At 47.3% G+C, this 7,312-nt stretch overlaps 1 long non-coding RNA gene across 1 annotated transcript; it reads left to right on the top strand.

The window, feature by feature from the left end:
- The first annotated feature begins 377 nt into the window (after positions 1-377).
- On the top strand, positions 378-7,081 carry LOC135290768 (uncharacterized). The gene is made up of 4 exons (XR_010353570.1): positions 378-1,106; positions 1,249-1,351; positions 5,750-5,884; positions 6,741-7,081. It is a non-coding gene; the product is annotated as an uncharacterized LOC135290768 (long non-coding RNA).
- Positions 7,082-7,312: the final 231 nt, after the last annotated feature.

Consider the following 7,312-nt stretch of genomic DNA (forward strand, 5'->3'; position numbering starts at 1 on the left):
TAGCGAGGGAATGCACAAGGATTTGGAAGGAGGCACAGCTGGGAGAGCTGATCCCAGCTGACCAGAGGGATATTCCAGACCATATGGTGTCGGGGTCAGCAAGCAGAGCCTGGGGGGAGCAGGGGGAAGGGGGCATGTTTGGAGTGATGGCCTTTGTCTTCCAAAGCCTCCTTGATGGAGCCTGGCTTTCCTGGGCATGGCTGGCACCTGCCTGCCCACAGTGAATGAATTCCTTGCTTATCTTTCCTTGTGTGTGTGGTTTTTCCTTCCTTATTAAACTGTATTTATCTGATCCCATGAGTTTCATCACTTTTACCCTTTTAATTCTCTCCCCAGTCCTGTTGCAGGGACAGTGAGTGAGCAGTTGCTGGCTGAGGTTCAGTCTGTGACATCAGTGGAAGCTTTTGCTTCCTAGCAGCAGTCTGCCGTGGAGGCAGAAGCTCCTGCCCACAATTCTCTCTGGGACCTCTGGAAAAGAAATGGGAGGTCCATGTGACAAGCTGGAGAAACAGTATTCCTTAATTTTTAATGGCCAGAGGAGTGCAACTGACTGTATAGCCCAGCAAAAGCACAGACAGCCTTGAAAACCTCATTAATTATGCTCCTTCTCTTCCACCACAACTGGCCTCTCCAGTGGAATATGCCAGCACATTTCTCCCTCAAGGGGAGAGCTCTTATTTTCTCTCCTCCTCTTACCTTCTGCTATATGAAAAAACCAGGCAGCTGCAGACCCTTTTCCCCAGCTGTGCTTGCTATTATGCCAGGTTAAAAAACCCTCCCTTTCTCTTCTTTTCCCCTCTTTTTGTTACCTCTGCTCTTCTGCAGTTTATCCCCTCACTGCCTGCCTTTTTTCTGCTGCTGGCTGGCTGCAGGGCTTCTCAAACCTGGTTTTAAAATGTAAAGTGACTTCTGACTGTGTGGCTCTGAGCAAAACCTTCACAGGCAGTGGCTAAGAAAATGTTCTTATTCCCTGTCCTCTGAGGTGGGTCAAAGCTTGTTCCAATAGGTGCCTTGGCATGAGAGCAGCAACTTCAGAAACTGACAGAGCGATGTGATTTGAGGGACTCAGCTTCACGGGTGGGTGACTCCTGACCAGTGTCCATGGAGTGAGTCATTTTGTTTCTTTCCAGCAGCCCTCATGAGCTCCTCTGGCTCTGCTTAACTTGAGCCATGTATGTGGGTATATCCTATTTATACAAATATTTCCTCTCTCCTAAGAGATTCTCCCTCTCTCTCTCTCTCTCTCAGGGGTTGTTGAGGGAATTTTCCAGCCTCTGGGATGAACCACACTCCCACTACCCAGGTCTTTAACTGCTGGGACTGGAGCCATCTCACAGCACACAGTGAGCAGGTCAGAAAAGAAAGAAATTCACCGTACTTAAGTGAAATTGAAGGCCAAACTCGACTGAGCTGGGTCCCTTTGAAACTTATCCAATGGAACCATTAGCAGGAAAATGAAATTCACAGCAGGGCAGTGTCCCAGCCATGGCACAAGCCTTGCTGTGCTACCAGAGCAGCACAGGGCAATGCATGGCATGAGCAGAACTCATTTTACTGGGCTTGGCTATTCCCTTTTATCCCCACAGCTCATGAAAGTTAATGCCAGGCCAATTTCCAAGGATGGAGAATGTCTATTTTGTGTCAGTCCCGGCTAACACGAGCTCTGCACCACCTTGTGGCACTGGAGGGCTGTTTCCTGCAGGCTTGGATGCGCCCAAAACATGCAGCACCTATTTCCCCTGCATCCACGTGCAGTTTTTGTTACCACTCTACTGATCTGAACAAGACTGTGACCCAGGCACAGCCCTGAGGGGCTCTGTGGTACCTCTGGTGCCGTGGCAGAAGTTTGTGTCTAAAGGGGGACCACACTCTGACAAAGGAGCTGACTTAAAAAACGGGTGTGGAATGGTGTGTGGTGCTCAAGGGAAAGTCATGCATCGTAGAAATATCCAGAGTGTGAACCTAGGGATATGGAAACAGGAAGTGGGAGAGGAAAGGAATGTGGATTTCAGCAGTGAAATGTACTCTGGAGAGCACAAGGTGTCTAACTTATTAGTTCAGGTATGGCTCTCCTGGTCACTTCTGGAATTTTTTTAATTTTAAGAACACTTTGTTACCAGGAGCATGTACAGGTGTTTTCAACAGAAACACGCAAAAGTAATCTGCAAGGGGCAGGATGTTTATGTTCTCTGGAAGAGGCTGTGGTTCAACACCAGGACAGAAATACCCTCCTCCAGGAGCTGCAGGGTTAACGTGGGACAGCCTGTCCTGCATCCACTGTCTTCCCAGATAACTGTGCTTACAGGAATCAGCTTTCTACCCAAATAAACAGCAGAAATTCCAAATCTCCAGTGTTGTGACTATCAAAGGAAGTGCTCCATACCACTTTTATTTTTTTAGCTTTTTGCTGTTGTTGTGTTTGGTTTTTTTTCTTTTTTTTTTTTTTGGTTTTGTTTTGTTGTTTTGGGATTTTTTGTTTTGTTAGTTGGGGTTTTTTGTGTGGGGGGGTTTTTTTTGTTTGTTTGGTTTTGTTTTTGTTTGCTTTTGTTTTTTGTTTGGTTGGTTTTTGGTTTTTGTTTGTTTGTTTTTTTTTTTCTTCCACTCAGAAATATCCAAAGTTTGAACTCCAAGCTGCAGGGAGCAGGGGGCAGAGAGCTAGCACAGCCACTCTGCTACCTGGTACAGGATCAGGATGTGTCCTTAAAGGATCCAGACTCCCCAAGTTTTTCTGTCACATTGATCATGTGAAGCTGTAGTTGAGGACAAAAAGATTTCATCCCACCCATCCTGATTTATGATGACTGTGGGTTTTACATCAGTTTTTTTCCTCCCTCCTTGCAGTTCCACTGGAGACAGTTTTACCACTGACTTACGGTGCTTTAAATGATAAAAATACTATTTTTAAAGATTCAAGCCCTCATTTGACACCATATTTATACTGGGCATGTTGGTAGCACTAAATGAAGAGCAATTCAAGGGTTTGTGGGTATTTTTTTTTTTCTCATCCCACAAGTTTTCTCACTCTCACACTTCTGATTCTCTCCCCCATCCAGCTGGTGGGGCAGGGAGTGCGTGGCTGTGTGATGGTTGATTGCCAGGTGGGGTTAAAACTACAATATGTGTGTAAAACTAGAAAGGCAGTGGATTTTAATAGGAATTCCAGGGGAGAAAAATCAGTTGCTCAAGTCTCGGGACACGTTTTACTTCCCTCTGTTTCTAACTGGAAATTACTGCTGAGAAAATCCACGGGGAATCAAAGCTCTACTATACCAAATATAGGTGCATAACAGGCAGTTCTTATCACAGAGCACTGCTTGTGCGCAGATTTTAATTTTAAATCGGTGCAGAGCCTACTGTGGAAACAATAAAAGCAGATTTGACAGCCACAGCTTTCTCTGCGCGCGCACAAATAAAACCTTTCTGTGTCTCCCTCAGAGCAAGGGCTGATTCAGGGAGCTGAGGAAAGCCTGTTTTTCCCCTGCCCACAGTCACTTGTTCTTGCTCTGCTCTGAGAGAGGCAGCAGAAGCTGATCCTGGGCAGCAGGGGAACTTCCACAAATCTCGTTTTCTTGGGTTATGATAGGAACAGTGCATCAATTACATCCAAAGGCGAACGATCCATCAGCAGAGCGACTTCTGAGGCTTTTCATCAGGGTAATGAAGTGATAAGCAAGCCTTGTCAGGATGCCCTGGTTCCCCCCGCAGTGACTCCCTGCCGGCCGCTCAGCCATTTCCAGGTAGTTTGGTGGCAGGAAAGCCGGGGAAGTCTTTATTGTTCTCAGATTATTTCGTGTCCCATTCACAGAGCCTTCTCTGCCGCTCCACCGATCCCCCTCTGCCTGTGCTGGTGGCTCCCGGTCTTCTCCAAACAGGGACAAAACAGGGAAAGGCAAGAAAGGACTGATGCATCACAAAAAGCCTGCACAACGAAGAGGCAGTTTGTGACTCACTCCTTGCTTCGTCCACTTACAAACCCCCCAAAAACACAGGAGGGCTGTGGTGTTGCTCTAACCACCCAAAAAAAGTCTTTTCCAAAGTCACAGTGACCTGGAGCTGCCCCAGGAGAGGTGCCAGAGCCACACTGAGATGCACATAAGCAGCTCCAAATGTCTGCAGTGGGCACCACAGGGTCCAGCCCTTCCCGAAGCCAGCCCAAAGGATATTTACTGTGCCACACAGGCCTTCTTCCCCTCCTGTTATTTGGTTAGCTCTTGCTTTCCCAGAAGGAGTTTTTATATAATTTTTAACTGCTTCCGAGACTTCTTCCATACAGAAATGCAGCAACCTGCTCTCTCTTCTTCTCAGATTTTTTAGATCTTGTAAATCTTTACACAGATTTATCTGGCACTGCAAATAAATATAAGTGCTTCCATCTGGCTATTGTTTGAAAAAAAACCCCACAACAGCAGTCTTGTCTTATGCCTGCAGCAGCAAGAATAGTGTGTTAATATTCTATTTCTTGTGACTTTCAAGATAGTAAGTGCTTTTAGGAGGTGGCCAGGTGAGGCTAACTCTGGTTTATGCTTCAGGGGTTAAGTGTAAGGAAGTGTTTGGTGGCAGAAGAAAATTCTCTGGGGAAAAAATCATTCCTTAAAACTCCAAGCCTTGTTTCAAATAAAAATTTGACAAGGAGATGCATCTAATTCACCACCCTGCATGGAGACAGATAAAATGCAACTTCTGTTTGTGTTATTTGTGCTTGCCCAAGCTGGTCCATTATTGTTTAAGGGGCTTGAAGTATTTCTTCCTCCTCCAACTTCTGGCCATGGTTTCCTTCATGTCTCCTGTCTGTGACATTTCTTTTTGGCCTAAGATACACCGAGAGTGTTCACTCTGAAGATATTTTTTTATCCCCTCTAGCACCACCACCTGTGCCAGGGCCTTACCACCCTCAGAGGGAAGAATTTTCTTCCCAGTGCTTAATCTAACCCTGCCCTGTGCCAGTGTGAAGCCATTCCCCCTTGCCCTGTCACCCTAAGTCCTTTAAAATTCTCTCTTTCCATCTTTCTTGTTGGCTCCTTCAGCTGTGGGGATTAGGTCTGCCCAGAGCTTTCTCCTCTCCAGGCTGAGCAATCCCAATTCTCTCAGCCTTTCCTTGGATGGGATGTGCTCCACCCCTCTGGTGCCCTTCTCTGGACTCATCACGAGAGTGCTGGAGGAGCCCACAAAGCTGTGGAAATATTTCTCCACAAGCGGTGACACTTCCCCTCCTTTAGCACTTTAGAAAGGAATTTGTGGTCGAATCTTCCCACACAACCCAATCTGGAATTAAGGAGTGGGCCCAGAATGGCAGAAATCAATTCAACCCGACACACTGCAGAGGGTTTCAGTGCTGCTGGCACCCCTGGGTGTCTGACCACAGGCACTATTTCTGACCCTGCTGCCTCCCAGGCCAAGAGATTAAAAATCCCTTTGGATTTTAGCACTTTGTTTCTAAACTGTTTGGAGAAAACCTCGATTAATGGGCTCATGGTCGTGGTCATGGTCCTTGCCTCTGGGCAGCCTGAGGCATGGCATGACCAGACATGATTTTCTCTCCTTATCTCCTGGCTGGCTGAAAATTGAAACTACCACTGTCAGCCCAGGTTGTGGGTGCGAATTGGAAAAAAAAAAAAAAAGATATCAGGTACTTGGAAGACAACATGGATATTCAAACCACAGCCAGGGCCCACAATGGTGAATTTCCGCACTGGAAGTGGGCTCCTGATGCTGGGCCCGTGCCTAATTTTCATTTGCATTTCAATTCCAGCACGGTGCTTAGAGCTGCCAGGAAACCACCACGCTGCTCTCCAGCGCAGTGACTGCATCTCTGGCAAATGCCATCATCATGAAGCTACTATTCCTCTTTCCAACACTTCCTGTGACTGGATTAGTGAGATGTGAGGTAAAATAAAGCTGCCTCACAGGTCATCCAACCTCATACAAGTGCTGTCCAGAGAAAGGAACGGAGCTGGGAAGGGGCTGGAGCTCCCAAGAGAGGCTGAGGGAGCTGGGAAGGGAATGGAGCCCCAGGAGAGGCTGAGGGAGCTGGGAAGGGAATGGAGCCCCAGGAGAGGCTGAGGGAGCTGGGAAGGGAATGGAGCCCTCAGGAGAGGCTGAGGGAGCTGGGAAGGGGCTGAGCCTGGAGCAAAGGAGGCTCAGGGGGGCCCTTGTGGCTCTGCACAGCTCCTGCCAGGAGGGGACAGCCGGGGGGTCGGGCTGTGCTCTGCTCCCAGGGAATCACACACCTGGAGCGGGTGACACAGGAACATGCCCAGATGGGGTTTGGATGTCTTCAGAGAGGCAGCCTTCCACAGAAGTTTGCAAAAAGATTGCATTCTAGACGTGTAATATGTCATAGGGTCTCCTAGGCAACTTCCAAAGGTTTTGGTCACTTAGGGCAGGAGCATTTCAAGAGCTGAGCACAACAATACTGTTGTCATTGCAAAGTAATTTCTTGCACAGCTGACTGTCACTGTTTCCTGTGTTTAATGGCTCTCCATGAATTTTGACAGCCTTTTCCGTGCCACAGTTATTATCTTTAGGTCTTCTCTTTCACCTCTAAATAATTTCCTGCACTTAAGCATCGTTATTCCTTCGGTTGCACAATTATGCCACCCCCTTAAAATCCATGCTATATTTGGCCAGGGAGAATACACTGTTGGATGCATCCACTCTTTTTTATTTCCTCTTAAACCTAAAATAACAAGTAATGAAAGGAATAAACACCCACAGAGCCTCGGTATTGTCCTGTTACACAGCAGCCACTGAGACCCCAGGTCAGAAGAAGCTTCTCCAACAAAGACTTGCAGGAGGAGATTCAGATAAGAGTCGGTGTGTGACCCGACCAGTGCCCTGCCATCCTCAGTGGAAAAACTCAGGTGGAAGTTTTGGCGTTGAGGTTTTGCCAGTGGGCACCAGCAAAACGAGTCTGGAGGTATTTATATGGATTTGGGGTATTGGTGTGGACTGGGGGTATTGATATGGATTGGGGTTATTGCCATGGATGTGGGTATTTGTATGGATTTGGGGGTGTTGGCATGGATTGGGAGTATTGCTGTGGATTGGGGTTGTTGCTGTGGATTGGGGTTATTGCTATGGATTGGGGGTATCAGTATGGATTTGGGTTATTGCTGTGGGTTGGGGGTGTTAGTATGGATTGGGGGTGTTTGTAGGGATTGGGGGTGTTTGTATGGATTGGGGGTATTTGTATGAATTGGGGGTGTTTGTATGGATTGGGGGTGTTGGTATGAATTGGGGGCATTGGTATGGATTTGAGTATTGGTATGGACTGGGGATATTAGTGTGGATTGGGGTTATTGCTATGGATTGG

This window comes from Passer domesticus, chromosome Z (genome assembly GCF_036417665.1).
Source record: "Passer domesticus isolate bPasDom1 chromosome Z, bPasDom1.hap1, whole genome shotgun sequence".
Taxonomy (NCBI): Eukaryota; Metazoa; Chordata; class Aves; order Passeriformes; family Passeridae; genus Passer; species Passer domesticus.